Source organism: Thalassophryne amazonica, chromosome 20 (genome assembly GCF_902500255.1).
Source record: "Thalassophryne amazonica chromosome 20, fThaAma1.1, whole genome shotgun sequence".
NCBI lineage: Eukaryota > Metazoa > Chordata > Actinopteri > Batrachoidiformes > Batrachoididae > Thalassophryne > Thalassophryne amazonica.
Genome location: NC_047122.1, coordinates 14,462,334 through 14,478,757, shown reverse-complemented (window position 1 = coordinate 14,478,757; position 16,424 = coordinate 14,462,334). Strand labels below are relative to the sequence as shown.

The 16,424-nt window shown below is 44.4% G+C and overlaps 1 protein-coding gene across 8 annotated transcripts in view; it reads left to right on the top strand.

The window, feature by feature from the left end:
* pleca (plectin a) overlaps positions 1 to 16,424 on the top strand; it is a 281,468-nt gene that overhangs the window by 96,126 nt on the left and 168,918 nt on the right. The gene's annotated exons all lie outside the window — the stretch shown is intronic.

Genomic DNA, 16,424 nt, shown 5'->3' with positions numbered 1-16,424 from the left:
GTGCACAAAGCCAAACTGCTTTGGTTCGTCCAAGCATGTAGTGTATGTGAATGCGTAGACAGGCTGTAACATCTATTGATGCTGTCTAGATTTTCCCAAATATTGTGCACAAAGCCAAACTGTTTTGGTTCATCCAAGCATGTAGTGTATGTGAATGTGTAGACAGGCTATAACATCTATTGATGCTGTTTGGACACAGGTTACCAAACATCATGATTACAGTGATTCACATGATCCTCCACAATGTGTCTGCATCATTATATGATTCACTATAATGTGGTTTAATGGGATTAAGTTCAATAAATATGCAAATGTCATAATCCCACACTTATCTTCAGGAAATAAAACTTTCACTAAAATGTGTTATTCAGTATTATTTAGGTTTTGTCATTATCTGGAGCAGTGGTTCCCTAAGTGTGGGATGTGGCCACGAGAGGTCAATAAAAACACATTTTAATTGATTTGTAGTAAAGCTTGAAATTACCTAAAAATATTTTAGTACTTTTAAAATGTAATCAGAAGTCATAAAACAAACCCATGGGACTTAAATTATGTGCTGTCCTCCATTTGTCTCACCGAGGTTAGCATTTTACAGTGAGACAAATAAGTATTTGATACACTGTCGATTTTGCAAGTTTTCCCACCTACAACGAATGGAGAGGTCTGTAATTTTTGTCATAGGTGCACGTCACTGTGAGGGACAGAATCTCAGAAAAATTCAGAAAATCACTGCATGAAATACATATTTGATACAATAGAAAAAACAGACCTTAATAATTGGTACAGAAACCTTTGTTTGTAATTACGGAGGTCAGATGTTTCCTGTAGATCTTGACCAGGTTTGCACACTGCAGTATGGATTTTGGTCCACTCCTCCATACAGATCTTCTCCAGATCTTTCAGGTTTTGAGTTTCATCTCCCTCCAAAGATTTTCTATTGAGTTCAGGTCTGGAGTGTTATGTGTCGACGCGGGTTGAGGAGTGGACCTGCATCCGACGGAACCCAGCGCCAAAACAACCAGAAAGCGGTTCCAATAACAAAACAATTTATTAATTTCACCCTCTGGTGCAAAACAAGGTGTATAAACAAAAAATGCATCAGTCTGGTGGAGTGAAGGCTGGCACGCTCTTAAGCGCCTAAAAGGATTGAAGCCCGGCACTTCTGGACTCACTTTACCGCCAAACACCCCCCAGGTGGACACGACAAACCGACTCTCTGCGAAGGATAGAAGAGGTGAGGTAAGTCAGCAGTTACAAGCAATATCCTTCAAAAGGCACACACTATCAGCAACACATTCAGGTCTGTATTTAAGCTTTATGTAAATGAGCAACTTCTCACAACAGGTGGAGGATCAGTTGTCCGCACGCCACAGCAGTGAGAAGCGAGCTGCACAATTCTCATCACAATTCAACTATACTGCGTAACAAAATACCAAGTCACTATCAACAAGTAGTCAAACAATTAATCACCTCTGATGTGTGCTGACAGCATGTGTCCCTCACCCTTCCTGCTTCACAGGCACGATGTGTCAAACCCAGGCGCGGTCCTCAGCGTCTCACAAACGAACATCACAAGGTCGAGTTCCCGGCAATTCTGCTTGAATCACACATGGCTTAAATGCAGAACGCCATCTCATTATCTGCTTCAGCTGAAAGTCTTTAAGGCTGCACGTGAGCACCATCCACAGGTGCTGCACATACTGTTGATGAGGGTGAAGGATTCTTCAGCCAGCACCTTCTCCACAGACAAATCAGTTTTCATACCACTTGGAGAGCAAAGAAAAGAAAAGAACACCAAAATGTCCAGCCACACCCCCCCATCACACAACAGTACCCCCCCCCCCCCCCTTTAACGGGAAGCCTCCTGGCGACCGAACAGACCAGGTCCTAGAACAGCACCTCCCTCCGGGGTCCTCGTCAGGAAGCAGACAGCATAACGCTCCCAAGGTCCACCACAGACAGCAGGACAGGGCACCGCAGCTGGAAGGCTGGCTGGCATCAACAAAAACCCCAAAACAGTCCTCAGTACAATCCAACACACAAGAAAAAACATAAAACCCACCCAAAACCTCCCCAGGGGACCGTCCCATCCAACCCCGGGAAGAAAAGAAAAACTCCCAAATGCAAAAACCCAACACAGCCCCACAAACACAATACAAACATAAATGCATAAAAGAAAAATAACAAACAACCCCCCCAGAACGACCTGCAGAGCCCAACCCCCCCCCCCCCCCCCCCAGAAGGCCTTTACCGCCGGTTCCAGGAGGAATAGCCAGAACCGGAATCCCACAAAGGTCCCCAGGTATACATGGAGCAAACGACGCCCCCCAGAGGACCGTACCATCAAACCCCAGGAGGCACCCTCCCCACAACCCCGGAACCCCAGACCCGGCCACACCTGGCTAGTCGGCCCCACAAGCCAATTCCCCCCCAGAGGACCGTCCCATCAACCCTGGAGGTGGAACCCGGAAGGAAACAAAACAAAATCAAAGTCCAACCCCCGGAGGACTACCTTAAACAACCCCGGGGGCAAATAAAACAACCGTTAAACCCTGTTACCTTCCCCGGCACCCCGAAAGACCCCAGGTCCTTCCCAGAGCCCCTCGGCGGCTCAATTTTGGCGAACGGCTCAAAACATTAAGCCGGGGAAGGGAACAGGAAAAACTAACCCAGCCCCAACCCCAAGGTGCAGCGGAAAACCGGAAATACGTCCGGTGCCCCAACTCGACCATACCCCAGCCTCTCGGGAGGGGTGGAACTACCGAAATGGCGAACGGCAACAGATCGGCCCACCCCTCCGACTGAGGTATGTTCCCGCTGCACCACACCCCGGCAACACCAATGACGAACGGTACAAAGGCTCACCGAGGCTGGAGTGGAACCGGGCCCTAACCAAACCAAGAAAAAACGCCCCTAACAACCCCCCCCTAGGTGCAGAGGTCTTCTGAGAACGCTCAGCGTGACCAACCTGCACCACCCCACAACCCACAAGATGAACGGTCTTGGGGCAAGTGAGGTTGGGGTTAGGGATGTAGGGAAATAAAAAACGACAAAACAAAACGACCCCAAAACCCAAACAGAAAATACCTAAATACGCATAAAAAAATAACGATCAAGTGAGCCCAGACAGGCTTCTAACCGCCTAACGTTCACTCCACCAGACACGCCTCTGACTCCCCAAACAAATTATAACCCCTATTTAAAAAAAAACAAAACATTAAGCCCTACAAGTTTTTTTTTTTGTTTTTTTGTTTTTTTTGTGTGTGTGTTATTTCGCCTGTCCCAGAACACCTGGAGATACGTCACCATTATTTTTCTTGACGCTTATATGTCGGGGCAATACAGTTTGTCTCTGCTCGTCCGAGCTGCATGGGCTCGTCTGCAAGAGGAGCCAGAGGTCCCGTCGGAGGAGCCTCAGTGGGGCGAAGAAGAGGCGGCCCAGATCTGTGTCGGGGAAAGCCCCGAGACGAAAAAACCCGCTCTGATGGCCGCCCTCTCTCGCGTCCACGCTCCTTCATCCGATCATCTAGACGAATCACCAACGATATCAGCTCATCTAAATCGTTTGGCTCGTCACGGACTGCCAGCTCGTCTTTTAATGACTCATTTAACCCATCTACAAACACTCCTCGTAAAGCTGCGGCGTTCCAACCTGACTGAGCAGAAAAAATCTGGAAGTCCACGGAATACTCCGCCGCACTCCGCCTCCCCTGCCTGAGATTCAGCAACCGTTGGGCAACGGTATTCGTTCTCACCGGTTGGTCAAAAACCAGTCGGAACTCCCGGGAGAAATCCTTAAAGGATCCTAACAATGGCGAGTTGTTACTCCACAACGCTGTGACCCAAACTAAGGCGTCACCTCGGAGCAAATTTGTCACATATGAAACACGGCTCCCATCAGAAGAGAAGGAAGCCGGTCGCTGAGCAAAAACCAGAGAACATTGCATCAAAAACGAAGCACAGGCTTCAACGTCTCCCGCATAAGGCTCCGGATGACAAATAATCTCTGGGTGACGGAGTTATCTGCACCGGTATCGATGGTGCCACAGCTGGAGCAGCAGGAAGTGGAACGGCTTGCGTTGCAAGCTCCGTAACACGGGCGTCTGTTTGTTTAATTTGGTTTGCGAGATGCTGTAATTGCTCCCATATTTTCTCCAAGTGTTCTTGAACTTTTTCAGCAAAAGGAACCGCCTCTGCCGCTGGGTCCATTATGGAATGGCCGGGAACTACAAACAATTAATCACCTCTGATGTGTGCTGACAGCATGTGTCCCTCACCCTTCCTGCTTCACAGGCACGATGTGTCAAACCCAGGCGCGGTCCTCAGCGTCTCACAAACGAACATCACAAGGTCGAGTTCCCGGCAATTCTGCTTGAATCACACATGGCTTAAATGCAGAACGCCATCTCATTATCTGCTTCAGCTGAAAGTCTTTAAGGCTGCACGTGAGCACCATCCACAGGTGCTGCACATACTGTTGATGAGGGTGAAGGATTCTTCAGCCAGCACCTTCTCCACAGACAAATCAGTTTTCATACCACCTGGAGAGCAAAGAAAAGAAAAGAACACCAAAATGTGCAGCCACACCCCCCCAACACACAACATGGAGCCTGACTCGGCCACTCCAGGACCTTGAAATGCTTCTTACGGAGCCCCTCCTTAGTTGCCCTGGCTGTGTGTTTTGGGTCATTGTCATGCTGGAAGACCGAGCCACGACCCATCTTCAATGGTTGTACTGAGGGAAGGAGGTTGTTTGCCAAAATCTTGAAATACCTGACCTGATCCATCCTCCCTTCAATAAGGTGCAGTTGTCCTGTCCCCTTTGTAGAAAAGCACCCCCAAAAATGATGATTCCAACCCCATGCTTCACGGTTGGGATGGTGTTCTTGGGGTTGTTCTCATCCTCTAAACACGGCGAGTGGAGTGATACCAAAAAGCTCTATTTTTGTCTCATCTGACCACATAACCTTCTCCCATGCCTCCTCTGGATCATCCAGATGGTCACTGGTGAACTTAAAACAGGCCTGGACATGTGCTGGCTTGAGCAGGGGACCTTGCTGCCCTGCAGGATTTTAAGGGCCCCTTCACACATTTTGCGAATTTGGTCGAAATACACATAAAGTGCGCATAAAGCAGGAATTGTATGCAAAACTTGTAAATTCGTAGCTGCTTCCAATGACTTGTACACCTGTTGCTACAAATATTTGCACACACCAGCGGCTGAAGGACAAAGTGTGTGCTGTGCGAGCCCATCGAACCCTCTCGCAGCAGGTTTCGGCCAAATTCCAACTGACACACAAGAACATCTAACACCGCTCGCATAACACTTGGAAAATGTGTGGACATTCACACTATTAGCACAACAAGTCTGCAGACAGTCACTGTCGAGCTGGATGTGAAATTTGTCTAAGTGCTCCACGAGTGTGGCTTTGCAAACAGACAGAGTGACACGTTGGTCTGTGCACTGAACTGACAGGGGGTGTGTCTGCCCACAAGAGCAGCTGTGGAGATCTGTGGCACTTGATGTCACTGCTGGACAACACGCACTGTGTTTGGACAGACATGGACTAACAACTGCCCACTGTGATGCACGTGAGTCTGCTTGCTGTTCTCATGTGGACATAAATAAAAACATACAGTGAGGAAAATAAGTATTTGAACACCCTGTGATTTTGCAAGTTCTCCCACTTAGAAATCATGGAGGGGTCTGAAATTTTCATCTTAGGTGCATGTCCACTGTGAGAGACATAATCTAAAAAAAAGAAATTCTGGAAATCACAATGTATGATTTTTAATAATTTATTCTTATGTTACTGCTGTAAATAAGTATTTGAACCCCTACCAACCAGCAAGAATTCTGGCTCTCACAGACCTGTTAATTTTTCTTTAAGAAGCCCTCTTATTCTGCACTCTTTACCTGTATTAAGTGCACCTGTTTGAACTTGTTACCTGTATAAAAGACACCTGTTCACACACTCAATCAATCACACTCCAACCTGTCCACCATAGCCAAGACCAAAGAGCTGTCTAAGGACACCAGGTACAAAACTGTAGACCTGCACAAGGCTGGGATGGACTACAGGACAACAGGCAAGCAGCTTGGTAGAAGACAACGACTGTTACGATTATTTATTAGAAAGTGGAAGAAACACAAGATGACTGTCAATCTCCCTCCGTCTGGGATTCCATGCAAGATCTCACTTTGTGGCGTAGGTGAGGATGATTCTGAGAAAGCTCAGAACTACACAGGAGGACCTGGTCAGTGACCTGAAAAGAGCTGAGACCACAGTCACAAAGATTACATTAGTAACACATGATGATGTCATGGTTTAAAATCCTGCAGGGCAGCAAGGTCCCCCTGCTCAAGCCAGCACATGTCCAGGCCCGTTTCAAGTTCACCAGTGGCCATCTAGATGATCCAGAGGAAGCATGGGAGAAGGTCATGTGGTCAGATGAGACCAGAATAGAGCTTTTTGGAATCAACTCCACTTACCATGTTTAGAGGATGAGAACAACCCCAAGAAAACCATCCCAACCGTGAAGCATGGGGGTGGAAACATCATACTCTGGGGGTGCTCTTCTGCAAAGGGGACAGGACGACTGCACCGTATTGAAGGAAGGATGGATGGGGTCATGTATTGCGAGATTTTGGCAAACAACTTCCTTCCCTCAGTAAGAGCATTGAAAATGGGTCATGGCTGGGTCTTCCAGCATGACAGTGACCCCAAACACACAGCCAGGACAACTAAGGAGGGGCTCCGTAAGAAGCATTTCAAGGTCCTGGAGTGGCCTGGCCAGTCTCCAGATCTGAACTCAATAGAAAATCTTTGGAGGGAGCTGAAACTCCAAACCTGAAAGATTTGGAGATCTGTATGGAGGAGTGGACCAAAATCCCTGCTGCAGTGTGTGCAAACCTGGTAAAAAAACTACAGGAAACGTTTGACTTCTGTTATTGCAAACAAAGGCTACTGTAGCAAATATTAACATAGATTTTCACAGGTGTTCAAATACTTATTTGCAGCAGTAACATACAAATAAATTATTAAAAAATCATAAATCATAATTGTGATTTCCAGATTTTTTTTTTTTTAGATTATGTCTCTCACAGTGGACATGTACCTAAGATGAAAAGATGATTTCTAAGTGGGAGAACTTGCAAAATCACAGGGTGTTCAAATACTTATTTTCCTCACTGTATATTGCTGTGGCGATGGGCCGCAGTGAGCAAGCGTGCGCATGCCACGCACAGTTACAGGCTGCCCCAGGTTGAAACGGACCATCAGATCATAACACGTAGCGGGCGATCTGACTGTCACGTCACCCATGTGAGCTCTGTTCCACATGACGCGGTGCCATTCCTGCGGCACGCCACCCACAAGACGTGTGTTGGGCAGGACACGCGCGTGGCTGGCTGGACACACGCCAGCAGATGTGGACATGATGCGATGAGCGCACTGCTGCATTCATGTCATTTCATGACTGTACGTCTACAGAGAAACAGACGGATCATATTTGTAAAGTCCGCTTGATAATAAATATGGTGTTTTTATATGGTGTGGTGCTCGCACTGTGTTCATGCATGAGCATGCGCGAAACCTTCGCCGCGGTATCGTGCACTCCTGTCTGACCGTGTGCCCCTCCCGACAGCAGGTGTAAGTTTTCACTGTTTCCGATTTCATTTTTTTGTTTCTGCTTCTTTTACCCAGCTTTCTTTATGTGTGATGATAGTGTCATGTGCTGAATTGGAATATCTGGTCTGTAGCAAGTCTTCATCTTTTAATTAGAATGTCTTGACAACAAAACCTTTTTTGAGTTGTACACATTTAGTACATATAGGAGCTGGTGGGTTTTTCTTTTGTGCTGCTGCACAACATCATCTTGACCACTGCCACTAGGGGCCGTGTGTCTTCAGCTGCACCTTTTATCAGCATCTGACTCCTGGTGTCAGTGAGGAAGGAGTGTCCCGGCAGCTCACAAACATTTCCTCATCCACCTGTGAGCAGTGAGTCAGTAACGTCCTCCTGAGGTCTGACTTTCCATTTCTGACTTAATAATGATGACCCTAAAACTAATTAACATCAGGAATTCATTCATTTTCTAAAGCTCACAGGGGAGCTGGAGCTGGAGGTCATAGGGCACGAGGCGGGATTCACTCTGGACAGAACACCACTCTGTCACAAGACCACACACAGACACACAAACACATTCACATCTACAGTCAGTTTTGACTCTCCAGTTTACCGAAACCTTTTCTTTTTTACAGTAAGAAAAAAATAAACAATGTACACGGTGCCTAAAGGCGTAGGCAGAGTTTATCAGTGCCTACACCCCTCCATGAAGTCTAATCAAACCAGCCATATGTGCCTGTTCATAAACATTCATTTCTAAACAAAATCTGAACAACAGCCAAGTTGTTCAAAATCTGAACAACAGCCATAATTACAAATAAAAGAAAACAAATATTTCCCAAACAGCTCCAAATGCAAGCTGGTTACCACCTACATATTTCAGTAATATCTGGAGAATACCAATTCTTTGTATAAATATTTGAACCGGTTGACGTCTGGACATCGCTTGAGTTTCTCAGGTAGATTATTCCATTTTTTAGGACCACAAATGGAGACACAGAAGCATATCCTGGTCGTCCGAGCGCCAGCAATTTTAAAATGATACAAACCACTTAAATTATACATTCCTTCTCTTTGTGTAAAATATTCTTGAATTCTAAATGGTAATTGCTTATTTTTTGCTTTATACATCAATTGAACAATCTTGAATGAAATCATATCATGAAGTTTTAATATCTTCAATTTAATGAACAATGGATTGGTATGATCCCGATACCCTGCATTGTGAATTATTCTTAATGCTCTTTTTTGAAGGATGAATAATGGTTGCACTGTAGTTTTATAGTTATTGCCCCAGACCTCTGCACAATAAGTCAGGTAAGGTGCAATCAATGCACAGTACAGAGTATGTAGTGATTTGACATCAAGAATGTGCTTTGCCCATTTAATACTGCAATACTTTTGGATGTTTTCTTTTGAATATGTTGAACATGAGCTTTCCATCAATAATCACACATAACTTATTCTCTTTGACACATGCTATATTTACCCCTAGTATATTTAACTGTATATGTACATCCTTTTTATAATTTCCAAATAACATCATTTTAATTTTAGACCAATTTAGTGACAATTTGTTAATATGAAACCAATTCTTTGACTTTATCATTGCAGTTCTTAAATCAAATAATTATTGTTGCAGATTCTCTTCTGAACAAAACAAGTTTGTGTCCAAGGTTGGGTAGGATTACTTTGAAAGAATACATGTGGATTACATGTATGTATGTGCATACATTTGAATTACTTGTAATCTGATTACTTTTGGATTACATTTCAAAGTAATCCTACCCAACCCTGTTTGTGTCATCAGCAAAGAGAACTGCTTTAAACACATCCGAAACTTTACATAAATCATTGATGTATAAAATAAATAATTTTAGTCCCAACACAGAGCCCTGGGGAATCCCGCAAATGATGTCCAGATATGTAGAACAACAGTCCCCAAATTCAACAAACTGCTTCTGGTTTTGTAAATAGATTTTAATCCAATTCAGATCCCATAGTGTTCCATCTTTTGAAATATGTTGTGATCAACTGTGTCAAAAGCCTTTCTTAGATCAATAAATAAACCAATTTCTAATTCCCTTTGGTCCACGTGTTTATTGATCTTTTCCATTACATCAAACAAATCCAGTGCAGTGGACCTTTTCGCTGTGAACCCATATTGACTATCATCAAAATTGTGGCAATAAAGACACCGGCCTGTAGTTAGTAAAAAGATGTTTGTCACCAGATTTGAATAGAGGTATCACTTTTGCCACTTTCATACCATTTGGAACAATTACAGTTTAAAATGATTTATTAAATATATAAGTTAGCAATTTCTGTAATTATTTGCTTTACTAAGGCCATATGCACATCATTATGATCAGTTGACTTTTTGTTTTTACATGTGCTGACTACCATAATACTTTCCCTATCATCAACTGGGCCAAGAAACATTGTGCATGGATTTCTATCAATTAATTGCTGGTTTACCCATGTAGTGTGTGGAATGTCAGCTGCCAAATCTGGCCCAACATCAGCAAAAAAATGTATTAAAACTGTTCACTACTTGATTCATGTCATATTTATCTTTGTTATTATAAGTAAAGTAAAGTAAAGACCTGCATGTCGTTAGATGTGAGAGGAAGCCAGAGCTCCCAGAGGGAGCCCACATGAACACAGGGAGAACATGCAAACTCCACGTAGAGAGGACCAGGCAGGATGTGACCCATCACCTTCTTGCTGTCAGACAACAGTGCAAACCACTAATCCACAGTGCCGCCCTGCATCACGATTGCATTTAACTCAAAACAAACAAACAAAAAAGAATAAATTAATATTCTCAGCCCTACTTGCAGCACAGCCTGAGACAAATATATTTTGGACATCCCTGTAGACGTCTCACTGTTCATTACTGTGTCCCTAAAGGATGTCAGATTGTGCAGGTATTAATAGCCATCCAGCTCAAATTTCCAGATTCAAGCAATCAGTTTGTAGAGTGGAGGTGCTGCTTCTCCACTGATTTTACTATCAGATGATTCTGTCCTGATCTGACATGACATACATGAACACAGACGTCCGTCCTTGTGGCCGCAGTGTGCGGTCAGAATGCTAAAAACGGTCTCAGGCTGTTTGAAAGCTGTTCTCTGTTGTGGCAGAATGTGGCAGCACTTTGGAACAGCATTCCAATGGTCCTGTAGAGGGGAGTGAAGGAGTCCCAGCCACTCGGACAGACTGGGACTGTTTTCTCCAAACCTCAGGAGACAAAAGCTCCCTCGCTTCACTGAGCGCTCCCAAAGGAGCTGTTCCACGCCTCGGACACGGCTGCTTACGCAGGCAGCCTGAGTTCATCTGTAGGCGCGCCAACGTCTCCGGAGCTGTCTTCAGTCTGTTGGGACAAAAACAACACATGATGTTTTGAAGTCAACACTGACATGTGACCTTTGACCCTTCAGAAAATCGCCATGCTGGTTCTCTGACTGTTGATGCTGTGAAACTTAAATACATAATTTCCATATGATGTCAGGCTCATGAAAATCTGTGACTTAACTTTAAGGATAATTTTTGCAGACCCTAAAGCCACCGTCACACATAGCAAGACTGTGGAGGAACTGTGTCCGATACGGCAAATAATGCCATAATTCGACGCAGTTGGGAGGAAAAGAGGCGTGGCCAGCCCTGTCGGAACGCATCCGGATTACCTCGTCCACACCTGCACGATGACATCCAAAGTGCATGTAGACAACAGGTAGATGACACAGACTGCTGTCAGATGGCCATAAAAGGTGCTGCAGACTGTCCAATGTCCAAACGTCTGGATGGCAAACACCGGACTGGAGCACTGTGTTCCTCATGCACGAGTGCACAGCATGTATGTGCATGGTGCGCACACGCGTGGTGGTGCAATTATCATTCAGCAATGTGTGTGTGAGTGTGTGTGTGTCTATGCAGAACGCTGCATGGGCCACTAAGCGTGCACACGTGCCACTGCACAGCTTCACTCAAAGTTTGCTGGCAGTGTGCCATGCAGTCCCCTGAGTCAGACGGAGCCTTTCCAGGGAACTTTCTTTTGTCTGGACACTCTGGACACCACGTTGGTTGGATTATCAATGGGATTAATTTTTTTTATTTTGGGTGAGAGGATTTTAACCACAGGCTGCTGTCCCGGTTTCACGTCCACAACCGCGCTGTGAAACACTCCCGGACCGCTGTTGGAGGTGAGATTCATGTTTATTAATGCTGTCACAGTCTGGCACAAGTCCCGTGTCATATCTCCTACAGAGTTAGAAGGTGATCATTTATTACAACATGAGATCCGTTCAGCTCAGAGCCTGACGCGTGCAGTGATGTGTTACTACGCACCACGGAGAGGCGCAGCTGCCCGTGTTATATACAGATATGATGGAGACAGTAGTTGACATTATTTAAGTCGCCCATGAGAAGGAATGGACAAATATTTGTACTGTAAGGTCTATTGTGGGTATAACAGCCTGTTCAGATTTGCGGCGGTGTGTGCACAGTAGAACATGGAGCTCTCAGTTTGATAGCCGCTGTTCACATTCACCGTACTTGATAATAATTCATAATTATTATCAAGATGGAACGTGCCACATACATTTTAACAGTTTTTTTGCACTCCGGGTTGGGTGGGCATTATTATACGTGGCACATGCAGGTCATAACGGCAGGCTTTGCCGTGCCAGATCCATCTTGAGGCTCCCTCATATACGCTCAAATCATTTTGGATCCTGTTTTGCCACCATCAGAATATGTAAACTGCAGTCAGATGGTCCTCAGATTACACATGGATCACAGATTACACATCTCGACGGCCCCGGAGGTTTTTGAACATATGCATTACACTCGGCCGATTTTTACCAACTGTGTGGACTCTCGCAGATGGCTGTTGGAATGTTTGGGAACTGAAATCTGACATTTTTCTGATGTGCGGCAATTCATAATTCCGATGCCATTCTGCGTGAATCCGGCTATGTGTGATGGGGTTATAAAGAATGTGCGGTGGACATTCAGCAACAAGAGTAGCTCTCTTCAAAACACATTCTTCTTGCATCTCGGCAGAAGAATGTGTTTCATATTATCACTGACTAGGGGGTTCCTCAGAGCTTAGCATTACTTTGCATGGATGCTGATACTCTATAACTGCTCACCAAAGGTGGGCCAATGATGTCATTATCGCCCATGACTTTGGTGTGCTGCAAAACTGAGTGTTTTGTTTAAAGCGTGGTATCATTGCACTAATGTAGCTGCACCGTGTTCAGCGACAGCACCCACCATGCCACCCGGCTGCTTGACGGGACTGAAGTTTGACTGATTTGTTTCAGTAAATCGTGTATCGTAGCAGTGCTCCTGTATTGCTTGCAAACATCTCAGTGGGGTGTCTCAAAATCACTTCAGAGGTTACAACAATATGGGTTTTAGATTTAAAAGTGACTAACATGTTATCCATGGGGATCCATGGCCTCTAGACTGGATAGCGTTTAAAAAAAAAGTAGCTGACATTTTTCAAGGGTGGTAATAAATGAAGCAAAGTTTCGACAATGATTTGGAATGGTGTGTGAGTCCAGAAGGTCAGGTTTTTAGACTCTTAGACCTCAACAATTTTTAGAAGAGGAACTCTTTTATTTCCTTTAACTATGTATTTTTTTCATGTTAATTTACTGCCTTAATGTATTTATAAATTGTTTAGGTTCTTGTTATCATATACACACTATTATTATTTAAAGACATGCAGGTTCAGTGAATTGGAAACTTTATAATTGTCCAGGTCTCCCTTGCAAAAGAGATCTCTGTCTCAATGTGACTAACCTGGTTAAATAAAGGTTAAATTAAATTATTATTATCACTATCATTATTATCATTGACAGTATTGTTATTATTATTACACTGTATTATTACTTTTATTATTAGCAACATTAGCTAATATCCGTAGATTCCCCAAAAACATTCTTCCTTCTTTTGGCACCTTTTCATCCTTGCCCCTAAATACATAAGCATACCAAATGTCAAATGTCAGCTATCCCCAGTTGCACGGACACAGAGCTTCTGCATTCTGCAGCAGGTGCTTCTATTTTTAGACACAGAGATGGTGGTTTCAAAAACTATATGGATTTCATTCATATGTTTTTACGTCAGACATGCTTGAACCCTCGTGCGCATGTGTGAGTTTTTCCACGCCTGTCGGTGACGTCATTCGTCTGTGAGCACTCCTTGTGGGAGGAGTCGTCCAGCCCCTCGTCGGAATTCCTTTGTCTGAGAAGTTGCTGAGAGACTGGCGCTTTGTTTGATCAAAATTTTTTCTAAACCTGTGAGACACATCGAAGTGGACATCGTTCGAAAAATTAAGCTGGTTTTCGGTAAAAATTTTAACAGCTGATGAGAGATTTTGAGGTGATTCTGTCGCTTTAAGGACTTTTCACGGTGCGAGACGTCGTGCAGCGCTCTCAGGCGCCGTCATCAGCCTGTTTCAAGCTTAAAACCTCCACATTTCAGGCTCTATTGATCCAGGACGTCGTGAGAGAACAGAGAAGTTTCAGAAGAAGTCGGTTTCAGCATTTTATCCAGATATTCCACTGTTAAAGGAGATTTTTTTAATGAAAGACGTGCGGACGGGTACGCGCGTCGGGACGCAGCCGCCGCGGTGCGGCGGCACAGGAAAAACACCTCCATGTTGATAACCATTTGTAAAATCCAGGCGGCTTTTGATGGCTTTCAGTGGAGTGAGTATATGAGAAATTGTTTAACAGCTGGACATGTTCCAACTTGTCCTTAAGGCTTCCAATGGAGGTGTTTTTCCTGTGGCGGAGCGTCGCGGCGGCTGGGAGCCGACGCTGCAATCCGCCCGCACGTCTTTCATTAAAAAAATCTCCTTTAACAGTGGAATATCCGGATAAAATGCTGAAACCGACTTCTTCTGAAACTTCTCTGTTCTCTCACGACGTCCTGGATCAATAGAGCCTGAAATGTGGAGGTTTTAAGCTTGAACAGGCTGACGACGTCGCCTGAGAGCGCTGCACGACGTCTCGCACCGTGGAAAGTCCTTAAAGCGACAGTATCACCTCAAAATCTCTCATCAGCTGTTAAAATTTTTACCGAAAACCAGCTTAATTTTTCCTACCATGTCCACTTCGATGTGTCTCACAGGTTTAGAAAAAATTTTGATCAAACAAAGCGCCAGTTTCTCAGCAACTTCTCAGACAAAGGAATTCCGACGAGGGGCTGGACGACTCCTCCCACAAGGAGTGCTCACAGGTGAATGACGTCACTGACAGGCGTGGAAAAACTCACGCATGCGCACGAGGGTTCAAGCATGTCTGACGTAAAAGCATATGAATGAAATCCATATAGTTTTTGAAAAAAATAAAAAGGACCTATACTTTATGGACAGACCTCGTATTTGTCCTATCAACTTTGCGTTTTCACAGTGTTCATCCTTGACCCAAAGTACATAAGCATACCAAAAGCAAATGTCAGCTCTCCCCGGTTTCTGCATGATCAAAGACATATACACGCACACAAACACACACACACACAGGGACCACTTGGCTATTATAATATAGATTTTTTTTTCCTCTTGATACAAACGTATTAGATTTATACAGCAATACAGTTGTCTGGGAAAGTATTCTGCCATTTTGGATTATTTTGTTGTGTACACAACAAAATAATCCAATGTATGTTACGCTGTTGTCACGCATGGTTTGTGTGTGATGATAACAACAAAATTATTTTTATTTCGGGCCCAGTGGTTGGCTGCTCATCATAGATGGAGGAGGGCCTATCATTAAGTCCCTTCGGCTGCTCCCTTGTTTGCACTCAGGGAGCCACAGCAAATCCAAGGTGGATCTGCATGTTGAATTGGCACAGGTTTTACGCCGGATGCCCTTCCTGACGCAACTCCACATTACATGCAGAAATGTGGCAGGGGTGGGATTTGAACCCGGAACCTTCTGCACTGAAACCAAGTGCATTAACCACTTGGCCACCACTCAAAAATCGTAATTGTAATTAATGCTATCCCATATTCCAATTATTTGACCATATGCGTGACATTTAAAAATGGATTATTTGAAGTCTTGCAATAGGAGTGGCAGAAACTACCCTTTGATCTGTACTTGGCTCTCCATTAGCACCAAAGTTTAATGTGGTCTTCCTTGGGCAGGTATCGGAATTCCCCACAGATCCACCGATATTTGTGTTCCGAGGGGCCCTTGTAGTATATTCTGGTTCGGGACAAGGTACTTTTTTTTACATAGGATTTTGGCCGCTTGTCTATTGCAATGTCATCTCAAATGGTCACGCTTAGATGATGTAGCAGTCAACTTTTGCCTGAAATCTAACAATATCAACCAATAAAAATGAGCCTTATGCAGTAACTTGGTCTCTGTAATTGCAGCAAGACACTCGTCACGTACAGATATTTGCAGAGACATTAGGAATTCTCATATCACAGTGTTCCAGGCCAAACCCATCTGCTTACTTTAATGTACAGAGATCAACATTTTCTTGTAATTACTGGATTTCCGGATGTTATTTAAACTGGACATTGTTCCTTTGACATGTTTGACTACTGTGCGGGGGGTTAACATTAGCATATGAAGTCACATGTTAGCATTACCAAAAGTAGTCAGTCTAGCCAAGGTTAATGCTAACCATTATTATCACTTTACCGGGGCGTTGCCAGGCCGGTAGCGTACATTTACGTCGACACCACCTGGCTATACCTGCCCACTGTGCATAAACAAATTACATCATATGCGCAGCCCAACAACAATCCGCAGAGGAAAAGATGAA